Source organism: Calidris pugnax, unplaced genomic scaffold (assembly GCF_001431845.1).
Source record: "Calidris pugnax isolate Ruff unplaced genomic scaffold, ASM143184v1 scaffold11, whole genome shotgun sequence".
Lineage (NCBI taxonomy): Eukaryota > Metazoa > Chordata > Aves > Charadriiformes > Scolopacidae > Calidris > Calidris pugnax.
The window spans coordinates 12,540,026-12,553,285 of record NW_015090803.1 but is presented as its reverse complement, the minus strand read 5'-3'; positions in this window follow the sequence as shown (position 1 = coordinate 12,553,285).

Sequence of the window (13,260 nt, the reverse complement as noted above, 5' to 3'; positions counted from 1 at the left end):
ACATATCATCCCTTTATTTAAGAAGGTTCTCATTGATGTTTTATTGGGGATGATCTTTTCAGTGATATGAGACATAAAGAGAAAGAGATGTTTGTTTTTTTTGGGTTTTTTCATTGCTACATGGAAGAAAAATTAAATAATAGGACCAACATGGTGTCTCTAAGCTCTGGTCTGCTGAAACTAGTCTGTAATCCCTTAGAATCTGCTTCTGATTTAAAAACATGAAATTTTTGGAAATAATTTTGAGATGCTTATAGAAATCATTAATCAATGCAAAAGTTTTCTTTCAGTGTCTCAAACATAGGATTTGTTTTTGGAAGAATTACTTACTTGTATTTGAAAATTCTAGCAACTAAATCTTGTCTAATTTTGGGCCAAGTTCTTATTTGGCCCTATAGTATTCCATGCTCAGCAAATGAGGATACTTAAAGCATGTTTTTAACTGGAAATTCCAAGAGTAAATTAAAGTTTGATGCATATTTTTAATTAAGTGATTCACCGTCTTTCAGCCTTTGTGGTGCAAACTGCCAGACATGAAATTCTCATGCGGTCCCACAGCCCAGTAAACCTCCCTCCAAGTTAACTAGGTATTTATTCTGAGTCTATTCAGGGTCCATCTGGATCTTGGAATGATGCTTTGGAGTAGCTCCACCTAAAGAATGAGCAATCAGGCAGCTCTGGTGATTGTAGAGGCCAGTGCAGACCTTCAGTATTTGACAGACAAAACCAGCTTTTCTTTCCACTTGCTCAAATATGAGAAAAAAACAAAATGCTGGCGTGAAGATAATGTACCTTTAGGTGTCAGGAGCACATTACCACAAAAATAGACAAAAAAGAAAGGGGAGGGAGGGGGGAGCTCGGTGCAATAAAAAGAAATTGAGAAACTTGACTAACAAGGTTGTTGAAGTCTGTGTTACGTTATTGGCTTTTTTTGTCATCAGGTGCCAGATGAGTTGTATCGTAGAAGCCCCTGGGGGTTATGCACTTCTGGTTGGAGTAGGTGGTAGTGGCAAAGAAAGCTTGTGGAGGCTGGCAGCATGCATCTGCTCCCTGGAGGTTTTCCAAATAGCACCGCAGAAAGACTACAGGATCCAGGACCGGAGGGTAAACTAATAGATATTACTTGATTCTGTTGAGTTCACTACTTCAGGAATGTCTTGTTCTGTTGTTGCATGGGCTTGATAAAATCACAGGCAAAACAGTGTAATTTACAGTAACAACCCCTGTGGTTTCTGTGGTTTCCAGCTGTACATCTTGTTTTCTTTATCTCTGAAAAATCAGTGGTCAAAAAGATGTTTTAGTGTCTGTTTCTACATTTCACAGAATTTTGGTAGTTTCTCCACTTTTTCCAAGGCAGTTATTTCACATACAACAAAGATGTGGTCGGAGTTCTGGTATTTATATTTAGCCATTTGTTACCAATTTTTGCATGTCATTGCATGGCTATTGATTTAGTGGAATAATATTGTTGTGCAGGATGAACAGGGCAAAATTTTGTCCTTGTTGCATGCAAGTCATTTACTCACTTAAACTGGTCATACGCAAAGACAAGGAATATAGTTGAGTGAGATGCTCTATCAGGCTTACAGACTTGAGGACCCTTCACCACTGAGCCCTGTCTATGTGACCAAACAGGGAAGGAGGGAATGTTTTCTTCCTCTTCACCCCACGTGGACAGCAAGCGATGCTTCTGAATCTCAGACACGGCTAAATAAGAATTTTATTATGGCCAAATTAGGTGGATGGTGGTCCCCCAAAAGCCCCTTTGTTAGCCTTGGGCCATGGCCAAGCCACCACAGTGTGTGTAGCCTGAGGCATCAGTTATCAGAGGGAGGTACACACTGTTCTGTTTTGGAAAAGTGATGCATGTTCTTCAGTTTCTTACCTGCTGTCTAACTTATTGTGCCCTCCTTCCCTGGGCAAACGAGGTGCAGTGGAAGATGTGGGCTTAAGTGGTCATCTTCCCCATGCAGTTCCCAAGTGGGGAAACTTCTAAGCTGTTATTAACAAGCCTGAGGATTTGTTTTCTGCTGGTTATGTGGCACCTTGTTCATATCAGCCAGCACTGTGGCCACACAGCCTTATTCTTTGTTTCAAATGTGACCACACTTGAATGCAACTAATGTGGATTGGTTTTTTTTCTGGAACCCCATGCCAAAAAACGTACTGTGTATCACTACTAGCACAGGGGTCCAATACGGTATCTCCATCTGGGCCACCCACGTGTGACAGCAAAATAACAGTGCACCGCTGCACTACTCAGTCTTTTTCTTTTTTTTTTTTTTTAAGATGGGAAAGCTCCCTAAATAAATTCATTGGAAAAAAAAAAAAAACACCAAAAACCTGCAGAAATAACAGTTTGAAATTAATCTGATTTTTCAGTGCAATTCCCAGACATTATTGGTGTGATTATGACTGTTCTTGATGGAGACTTTCGTGGCTGCAATATCCCTTTTTTACTGCATTCATGGGGGGATTCCCTTCATTAGTAATCCATTTTCATCTGTACCACTAGGTCGTGTCAAAACCTCAGTGTTTGGTGTGGATAACCAAGGCAAACTGCTTTTCCCTTTGGATACTATGCAGCAAATTGCAATATGCAAACACACTGAAAGTAAGGAGTAGTCAGCAACGTGTCGCCATCCGTGTATTTCACACTTTTTATGTATCAACGTTTTAACAGAATATGAGTGATTGCCTCCTTTCCTTACAGGTAACTCTTGCCAGTTTGTACATCCCGACTGGTGCCAAGAACATTCCCACAGTGTTTTTGCTGACAGATGCCCAGGTTCCAGATGAACGCTTTCTCGTGCTGATTAATGACTTGTTGGCATCAGGTGATTAGACCAACACATTTCTTGAAAGATTTTTTCCAATGACAAATGATCTGTGGTTTCATTGAACTTTGAAGAGATTATTTCTCTTTTCCAGGTATTTGTAGGGGGAGCTTGTAGAGAAGCCAAGTCAATCCGTCCAACTTGAGCACTGAGTCTAACTTGCTTAAGAAAGCATTGCCCACTGAGGAGATGAATTGCTGAGGCTTATCATGCCTAAGTGCATTGATCTGGGGGGAGATGGGAATCTCTCTTTCACTGAATGCCATGTTTGCTTTGGTATGAATCCACTGACTTCAAGCAATGTCTTTGTGACTACGCAAGTGTAACAGACAGCAATGCAGTTTCACCCATGTTTTGAAAAAGTAGAGAATCTGACTTCTGAATGTTGGGATCTGGAGATGGGTGGAATTTAAAAAAATGGAATAATAAAATTATAATACAATGGAATTAAAATTGTTATTTATTTTTGCAACCAGACTGGAAAATAATTTTCTAACAGCTGTAAAAAAAAGAACCACTATTCTGAGGGATGCATAATTTATGAGTGAACTTCCTATTGGGACAAATATTTTTGTAATTTTAAAAGAATGTTGTTTCCTCTCCCTTAATTTTTTTCTTTTTTAGGTGAAAAGCTATGGACAACAGGAAGAAACTCTTTTGTTACTTGATCTATCTATTACCATAGCATATCTCTAGTTATGCACATAAACCCCATTGTGCTAGTGGTGTAGAATATTTCTCAGAATGTGTTGTGCAATGCTTCTCTTAACTACGCCTTTTTCTTCTCACAGGAGAGGTTGCAGATCTGTTCAGTGATGAAGGCACGCTGAGGCTTATCATGCCTAAGTGCATTGATCTGGGGGGAGATGGGAATCTCTCTTTCACTGAATGCCATGTTTGCTTTGGTATGAATCCACTGACTTCAAGCAATGTCTTTGTGACTGCGCAAGTGTAACAGACAGCTATGCAGTTTCACCCATGTTTTGAAAAAGTAGAGAATCTGACTTCTGAATGTTGGGATCTGGAGACGAGTGGAATTTAAAAAAATGGAATAATACAATTATAATACAATGGAATTAAAATTGTTATTTATTTTTGCAACCAGACTGGAAAATAATTTTCTAACAACTATAAAAAAAAGAACCACTATTCTGAGGGATACATAATTTATGAGTGAACTTCCTTTTGGGACAAATATTTTTGTAATTTTAAAATAATGTTGTTTCCTCTCCCTTATTTTTTTTTTTTTTAGGTGAAAAGCTATGGAGAACAGGAGGAAACTCTTGTTACTTGATCTATTACCATAGCATATCTCTAGTTATGCACATAAACCCCATTGTGCTAGTGGTGTAGACTATTTCTCAGAATGTGTTGTGTAATGCTTCTCTTGACTACCCCTTTGTCTTCTCACAGGAGAGGTTGCAGATCTGTTCAGTGATGAAGGCACAGAGAACATAATTACAGGAGTTAGGAAAGAAGTTGGAGCCCTGGGACTGATGGACACCAGAGAAAGCTGCTGGAGGTTCTTCTTCAGTGGAGTGCAGCTGCAGTTAAAAGTAAGACCTATCTCAGGGGCAAGAGGGAGTAATGAGCTACTTAAACTAACAATATATTTCAGTTGTCTTATAACCCCTTATATCTTGGCATACTTGTCTGGAAAGGAATACTGTCTGACATGTGACACGAAATTTGCCTCTCCCTTGTCACCCCTGTAATGGCCTTCTCTGTGTGGAGGCTTGGTGTTTGCCAAGTTTTACTCCTAGACCTGGCTATTGACTTCTGCCTGTTCATAGGAAAGTCACGTAGCTGCTCCGTGTATTAGTTTTATGGTTTTATGTGCTGAATATAACAACACGTGTGACAGAGAAGTAAGATGCTAATGAGGAGGTAGCGGTGCAGTTCGTACAATTGTAAATATATTTAAACAATTGCACAGATGACTGAAATTTCACAGTAAATGTTAATTCTTTCTACTTTTCCTATGCCATTTAAGACTGGGAAAAATAAAAATATCCATGTAGCTGTTTTCAGGTCAAACACCATTAATTCTTTCTACTTTTCCTATGCCATTTAAAACTGGGAAAAGAGCTGTTTTCAGGTCAAACACCACTTAGCAATGCAACTTAATATGATACAACATATAATAATTGCTACAAATGTCTCTCTTAGAAGTCCATTTGAGAGGCAGTGTAGTTGAGGTGGGCTGTAGTTCTCGCCTGAAACCTGCAAAGCAGAAGCTGGGAACACTGGTTTTGGAGTGGCATCTTTAGGAACTTTTGGTTTATGCAGGCTTCAATTTTACACATCATCTGAAACATATATGTAGCTCATAAGAAAATTAAAAGTTTGAGAAACATTAGCCTTTTAGAAAGAGAATATTTTGAAATGAATATATACCTCATACTTTGTGCATTAAACTGATCTATTTGGGGATTAGAAGAGCCTTCCCATAGCAGATTATTGCACATTAGTCCTCTGTGCAGGTTTTTTTTCCTTTTTCTGTGTTTAACCATCACTGATCTAAAGACCGTTCCTATTTGGTTATGAAATTTTTCAAGTTCTTAATTTTTTCAAGTGCTTACACTTTATAATATACCACTTTCTCACTTTCCCCCCCTCATTTTCTTTCTTTTCCTATCCTGCTCTAGTTTTGCTGATGTTCCCTCCTACCTTGGATTTTTTTGCCATCACTTCTGTCACCCCACAGATTTCTTCTGTAACTTTAAAGGCCAGTGGAGACTAGTATGAGATCTAATGTAACATTTTCTGTGTCGTTTTTACTTTTCTGGACTTCAGTGACATGGTCAATAGTGGTGCTTGTGGTCTTTGTATCTATTTCTAGTCAGCACTATTTGTCTCTGTTTCATGACCATTGCATTTGTGTACATTTTTTTAAGAAAGGACAAGAAAAAAATTATGATGTATAATATCTCTCTTCGTTTTCTTCTTTCTCATTCCTTTCCCTTTGTGTTTTCCTTAGTTCCCGAGCAATTTCTTTCCCTTTTTAAAGGGCTTTTTGAAAGCCAGCTTTCAAACGCTTTTCACCTTGCAACCATTTCACCAGTCCCCCACTGTGCAAATTAGCACTTTTGGAGGCAAGAACAGGAGATAGCTATTCATGTTGCAGGGAAGCAAAGTAGGGACATTATAATACTGAAGGAGACATAAATTTCATGAGTTAACTCATTGGCAGATATCTGTATGGACTTTTAGTTTGTGCTGGGTGACCTATCACCTCCTCCTTTCCCTAGATTTGAAGAATAAAAGACTAATAAAATGTGAAAGAGAACAAAAGGGAGAATTTAGACAGTTTCAGAATGTTAAAGCTTAGTGAAGTGATACAGTCTCATTCTTCCACTTGATTTTAAAGAATCAACGTCCTACATTAAGCCATATTTCCTTTGTGGTCACCCACCCTACAGTTCTGTTTATCATGAGGAATCAGGAATGCAAACAACACAGTGCAATTCTTTCAACCACCATAGCTCTTTGGGTTTGTGTTGGTTTTGTTTTGATTGTTTTCAGTCTGGAACACGCAATCAGTTCTGCTGTTAACGTACTGAGAACACGCCATGTGTAGGTGCAAATTTATGTCAGTGTAAGTTGGAAGTATGTCAGCTGAAGACAGTGGATTGCACCATTATAAAATATGAGTCTACAGCTGAAGTGTGTGTGAAGACATCTATGCACTTGGGGATTTCAAAAGCTTTCATGATGAATAATAAAATAAATTAAGAGGGAAGAATGCTGCTCAAGCAAACAAAGCTGATGGCCAAACACTGTGAATGGTAATGTGCTGACAGTGCTAAGGCATGCCACTGCATAGGCTGAGAAGTTTCTAAGGCTCACAGTGATTTACTGGAGCTCCAGAAGTTTTTAAGTATCCCACATCTGTGCAGCAATCACTCTTAAATACTCTGCAAATAAAACTTAAGGCCAGAAGAAGCAACTACTTCTTTAAAGCATGGATATAAGTCATAGTGCATCAGTCCTGCTGTTTCTTGAAATCCATCTGATTTTATTTTATCTTTAAGTTGAGGCGATCTTCCAACATTTTCCAAAAATTGGGAACACAATGCCTAAATGCCTTGCAGCGTCCTACATACTCTTAAATGCACCTTTTTGAGTAAATGTACCCTTTACAGCATTTCATCCTTGCATGTTTTCTGAGTTCTACATTTCCTTCATCTCAGTTTCTTCAGTGGTATTAAGCATTACTATACCACAGAATCACAGAATTATATGGGGTTGGAAGGGACCTCTGGAGATCATCTAGTCCAATCCTCCTGCCAGAGCAGTTCCATCCAGAGCAGGGTGCACAGGAACAAGTCCAGGTGGGTTTTGAATATCTCAAGAGACAGAGATTCCACCATCTCTCTGGGCAGCCTGTTCCAGGGCTCTGTCACCCTCAAAGTGAAGAAGTTCCTCCTCATGTTTAGATGGAACTCTCTGTGTTCAAGTTTATGCCTGTTACCTCTCGTCCTGTCACTGGGCACCACTGAAAAAAGACTGGCCCCATCCTCTTGACACCCACCCTTTAAATATTTATAGACATTGAACAGACCCCTCCTCAGCCTTCTCTTCTCCAGCCTAAAAAGACCCAAGTCCCTCAGCCTCTCCTCATAAGAGAGATGCTCCAGGCCCCTAATCATCTTTGTAGCCCTCTGCTGTACCCTCTCCAGCAGTTCCCTGTCCTTCTTGAACCAGGGAGCTTAAATTGAGTGTGAGGCTTAAATGAGACATTTGAAAAATGAGAGGGTTCTTTTTTTTCTTAGGAGAGGTGAACGCTACATGGAAGTTGATATTAATTTCACATGATACCAGTTCTTAGGTCCCCACTGTCTGTTTTCATTATGTAATTGTGCATATTTAAATCTTAAAAATTTCAGATGAAAGCCTCTTGTATAGTGCTTCTTGATCCGCATTGCCTTCAAAGAAAGGGATGGGTCTATTTTGGAGAATTTCCTAAGTTTTTCTATTACTGTATGAGATACCCTCACTGTAATACTTAGATCCTACTTGTCTTGCAAGAAGGGAAACATTTCTTACATGGAGCATTTCCTATTCTTTTTTGGGGGGTTTTTTTGGTTGGTTTTTGTGTTCTGTTTGGTTTTTTTAAAACTCTGTCAAATTAGACTGTCATTTATACCCTGGGCAGAAGATAAATGTTTCAAAATAGGACGGCATTGCTTAAGCAAAGATTGTTCAAAATTTAGTCAGTAATTTTTCCTCACAGCTCTCTTGTTATCAGATCACATGATATCTTCATTATTCTGTGTGCAAAGCAGACAGTGCACAAGGTCTTTTGTAATATTGGGAATTCACTGGGGGGAATGCAAATGAACCCTGAAAACATGCTGCATCAAAGCCTTGCCTAATATGAATTTACCAAACTTCATCAAAGCCAAAGGAGATAGAAAGGTTATGCCATGGTGAGGATCTGGTTACCTGCTTTTTATGACTACCTTTTCAAGTATATACTGTATCCTGTGTCTGTATCATCTACAACAAATAATTAACGAAGACATAGATATTTAATTAGGGTGGTACATCATACCTAGGGCTGTGCTGGAATTTCCTACCTGACAATACAATGCAGTAAAAATCCCTCAGTTGTAACTTTGTGTTTTAGAGAAAAGTAATGGAAATTTTAAATAGTGTGTTTGGGTTTGAGTTTTAGAACCAGATATTCCAAGAAATAATGTACTACAGGATTGAGAAATTGTTCTTCTAAACTTAGTCCTGACATGATAATCTACCAAGTTTGTGTGTAAATCAATAATTTTACCTATTGCTACTTTTTAATCAGATTCAATTGTTTCTCTTCATTCTGTGCAAGGTTTCTAGGTCGTAGTCAGGTCTATTACTGTTCTTTTTATTATTGGCTTTTGCAGATCCTCTCATCTAGTCCATCTCTTCCTAGCCTTCATAGCAGTTCTTTTCAGCTGTTGCTCTCCACATGAGCTCCAGTAGTACTGTGGTGGATAAACACGAGATTAGAATAATGATTAGGACGTACTACTATAATTTAGTCTTAAAAACTTTCAGATTTTTTTTAGGAGGGTTGACCAAGGGCAAGGGGAGAACAGATGGGCTCTGGGTATGGCTTAGTAAATCTAAAATTTAGATGCTAGGATAAAGTTAAAAGTAAACAACCCTGAAAGGGTCAGTATTATCTTCTCAGAGATCTGCAGTTCATATGAACTAACGCAGCTCCTTATAGTTATGAGTAGGTCTTTTAAATCACTCCTAAAAAATTATGTTGGGTAGAGAAAGCACCTTCTCCCGTAAAGTTCAACGTAAGATTGATATTAATAGGGAATAAATAGTAGTCATTCCATACAAACAACTGTTTAATATTTAGGGAGGATAAAAAAGTACAAATACAAGACTAAGGAGAACACTGAATTCTGATTTGAGTTTGGCAAATGGTCCAAGACTTTGGTTTGGACTTTCCTTGCAGTCCAGTACTTAGTGAGTTAAGTCCAAATATGAGCAATGTGAGCAGTGTAGGAGGGTGTAGAAGATGTAACTTCTAGCAAGATGGTCTGCAGCTTTGGAGGTGTGACAGATTTAGTTTGGCATCACTGCTATAGCAAGGGCACTTGTGAGAAGTACATCAAAGCAGGAACAGATATCTCTAGGCTCTCCATTGCTGCTGCTACCGTACCAGGGACAGTATGTAGATCTGAGAAGGTAGCTGCTATAGGAATAAGAGGAGAAAACAAGCATCAGCATTGTTCACCACGTCTCTGATATTATATCTGAACATAGAATTTTATAAGAAAATGAGGTGGCATGAATGAGAGGGAGAGGCAATGCTTAATTGCCTCTCCAAGGTCTTTGAGAATCACGAAACAGACCTAGCAGACTCTTCATGTACGTTTCTTCTCTGATTCAGAGTTTTGGGGTGAAGACCATTTATTCTTGTATTGTTTTCATTGTTTCTCCTGTGTTTGTGCTTCTTTCTCATTGGCCTGATAAAATTTTATTGTAAATTGCAAGATCTTTCCATGTCTTTGTATAGTTACAGTGTAGTTTTCATCACTTGGCTAGACTGGATTTCTAACTCACATTTTTGCCATTTACCTCTTCATGTCAGACACATTCAAAGTAGAAGACATCTTCTTACTGTAAACCACTGTAATGTAAACCAGGCTTGATGATCAGCCTGTCTTTTTAACATCCCTGGGCAACCTGGACTCCGTTGTGGTTTTGCATTCTTGAAGACAGGGGAGAACATTACCTTCTTGAAAATATAAGAACATGCACTGCTGTTTGCAATTCTTGCAGGAGTCAAAGGTGACAAGTGATTTAAAACCGGAGATTTCTCTTGCTGACACGCTCTCAAGTACTTACTAGACAAATGTGCAAATCGCCTGTGTTTAGGAGAATTTTAGGCTTGTGTAAGAGAGGTATTTTTCTCTGACAATAAAGTAGATCAGTAAGGATAGCGGAATAACTACAACAATTCAAAACACTGTTTCAAGGTGAAATAGTCCTTTACATCCCATTCCACAAGACAGAGGAAAAATGTACTATGAGATCTTGTAGCTCTGGGAAACTAGTAAGTGTGCTGGAAATTGAACAGGTACCAGTGAATACCCTTCATTTAGAAATATAAAGAAGGAAATGGATTAAAAAATGGTGGAACATACAGTTAATTCACAGTGCAGTCTGAAGTATGGACTTGGGGGCTCTAATTTATTGAATATTCATGGTTCACTCACCAGTAAAGATTTCAGTGAATTCTTCTCTATTTTATGCCCCATTAAGTATTTTAGTCTGCATCATTTCTCTTCCTGTCTGTCACAACATGGGAGACTATCATTGCTTCTGTTTGCCTTCCTTGCCTCTTCTTCTTGTTGCCCTTTTTCAGGTCTTTCTTTTTGTTCTTTTAAGATTTTCACTTGTCTTCTGCCTTTCACCTCCTCTGTTTCCATGATGGCTCCCAATGGAAGGGGCACTGTTGCTTTTCTTGCTGTTACACTTGGCCATAACACAGCCTTCTGAAAATGGTGTAACTGATCTGAAGCTTTTAACAGTCTCAAAATTCCACTCAGTTTGTGGAGCCAAAAGTTTTTTGTGAGATACAGACCTGACCAGTAGTTGTGACCAGAGGCTATTTCTTAATAATTTTTCTAAACAAGATGGTAATAAAAAAAAGGAAATATCCTGTGGTTTGTCATAAAATCTAAGCTTTACAAAATGTATAAATGTCCCAGGAAACAGTTTCTCTTTGAGAAGGTTTTCTGAATAGTGGTAAAAGATTTTCTTGTTTTGACTTAGCTCTACCGGAACTTACTCATCTCTGCTCATAACTGAAGGTTAATTGCAGAAATTGTTGTCTTGTGTTTTCGATATAGAAATGTATTTTTAGAAATTATCAGACAGTGGCAAATCTCTTCTATTTTCCACACAATCTTCTTTCCAGAAACCATAGAAGCTTTTTCCACTGTTACTAGCTACTCATCACTTTCTCTCTTCTCTGACTGCTTTAAAATCTGGTCCCAAGTCAACCTCCTCCTTTCTTCACTCCTTTTTCCCTTCTTTTCTTTCAACTTTCTGTTCTTCTTTTTTTCTTCCTTTCCCCATTACTCTGGAGGCAGAATAAATCTGTCCCTTCCCTGATGTGCCTGACTGGGCTCTGTCCTGGCTCTTGTTGCTGTTGAGGAAGTGATAGTCTGTTCTGATACCATTTGGATATTTTCTATTGGAATTAACAATATTGATGCCATATGGTTTGAGAAGCCCTGTAGAGCAAAAACTAGAAGTGCATAGGAGAGAAAACAGCCCTGACTAAACAGCTAATTAACCAAAAGCAGATACAATAGCCAAAACACGTGCTAACAGCAGTAAGTAGGTCCACTCATACAACTGAGAGACTAAAAATAACCCTTCTTTCCCAAATCTGAGTGGCTTTAGGTAGGCCTGGTTATATTGGACCTGTTAGAATGGGTCCAAAGGAGGGCCACGAAGATGATCAGAGGATTGGAGCACCTCCCCTATGAAGACAGACTGAGAGGGCTGGGCTTGTTCAGCCTGGAGAAGAGAAGGCTCCAGGGAGACCTTACAGAAGCCTTCCAGTACCTGAAGGGGCTACAGGAGAGATGGGGAGGGACTCTATCAGGGAATGTAGTGATAGGACAAGGGGGATTGGTTTTAAATTGTAAGAGGGGAGACTTAGATTAGATATTAGGAAGAAATTCTTTACTGTGAGGGTGGTGAGGCACTGGAACAGGTTGCCCAGGGAAGTTGTGGATGCTCCATCCCTGGAGGGGTTCAAGGCCAGGCTGGATGGGGCTTTGAGCAACCTGGTCTGGTGGGAGATGTCCCTGCTCATGGCAGGGGGTGGAACTGGATGGTCTTTAAAGTCCTTTCCAAATCTAACCATTCTATGATATTAATGACCAATTACAGATTTATTTTCTTTTGCTTATTTTAGCCTACCCTTGTTCGGCCGTCCCTTTCTACTTTTTTAAAGAATAGTCCCTAAAACTCACATACAAAGATCTATATCTCTTCATCTTCCCATTCTTTAAAGGGGGTATTAAAACGGTGTAAAGTGGCTCCAATACCTTTAGCAACTCAAGAACTGGGTTTGTGTCACCGTGACCGGCTGAACGTGCACCTTCTGGCTGGCTGCGAGGCAGCCTTCCCCCAGGGCTGCATTATTATTTATCGCTATCAAACCAGGTAACTGATACCAGTGGGGAGAGAAGGGAAGGAGGCTGCAACTGTGCTGTGTTTGTACAGTGAAAAGGGAGCAAAATCTGTTTGCTCAAGGTAGCTGGCAAAGTTTATTAGCCGCCAAACTTGGTCTGGAGGCTCATCTGCACACCGGCCGGCGCCGGGCCACGGTTGGTTGGATGCCTTTCTTTGATGGGCCTCAACTTGCCGGGTGATTCTTTTCTCTCCCTTTTCCCTCCCTCTCTCTGCAGATGGTTCTGTGTTTCTCTCCAGCCAGTGCCACGCTGCGAGGGTGAGCTGGGAAGTGCCCGGCCATGGTGAATGGCACCGCTGTTGACTGGTTTCATGAGTGGCAGCAGGAGGCTCATTGAGGAAGCCGAGAGGGTCGAGGTACAGAGTTTCAAGCTTGTCAGTCTTCTAAGGAAGGAACGGAGACCATTGAAAGATCGATAACTGAATAAGCTGAAAAAAACAATGCTCTTTTTTCACTCTGTCTTGCATACTTGTTGCCTTTGGTGTTGTTCAAGCTCAGCCCTGTTAGAGGCTGAATTTTTATGGTGTGTCACTGCCCGGTTCCTTCAGCTGAGTTTGGAGAACTGTCTAGCACAGGCACAGAAGTGAGGGGAAAAGAAAAGAAGAGAGGTATGTAATTCATAGCTGTCTTTGCAGAATCCTGGGCTTTTTAGGATCTCATAGATACAGAATTCATTTAACTCTCTTCAATACACTTAAA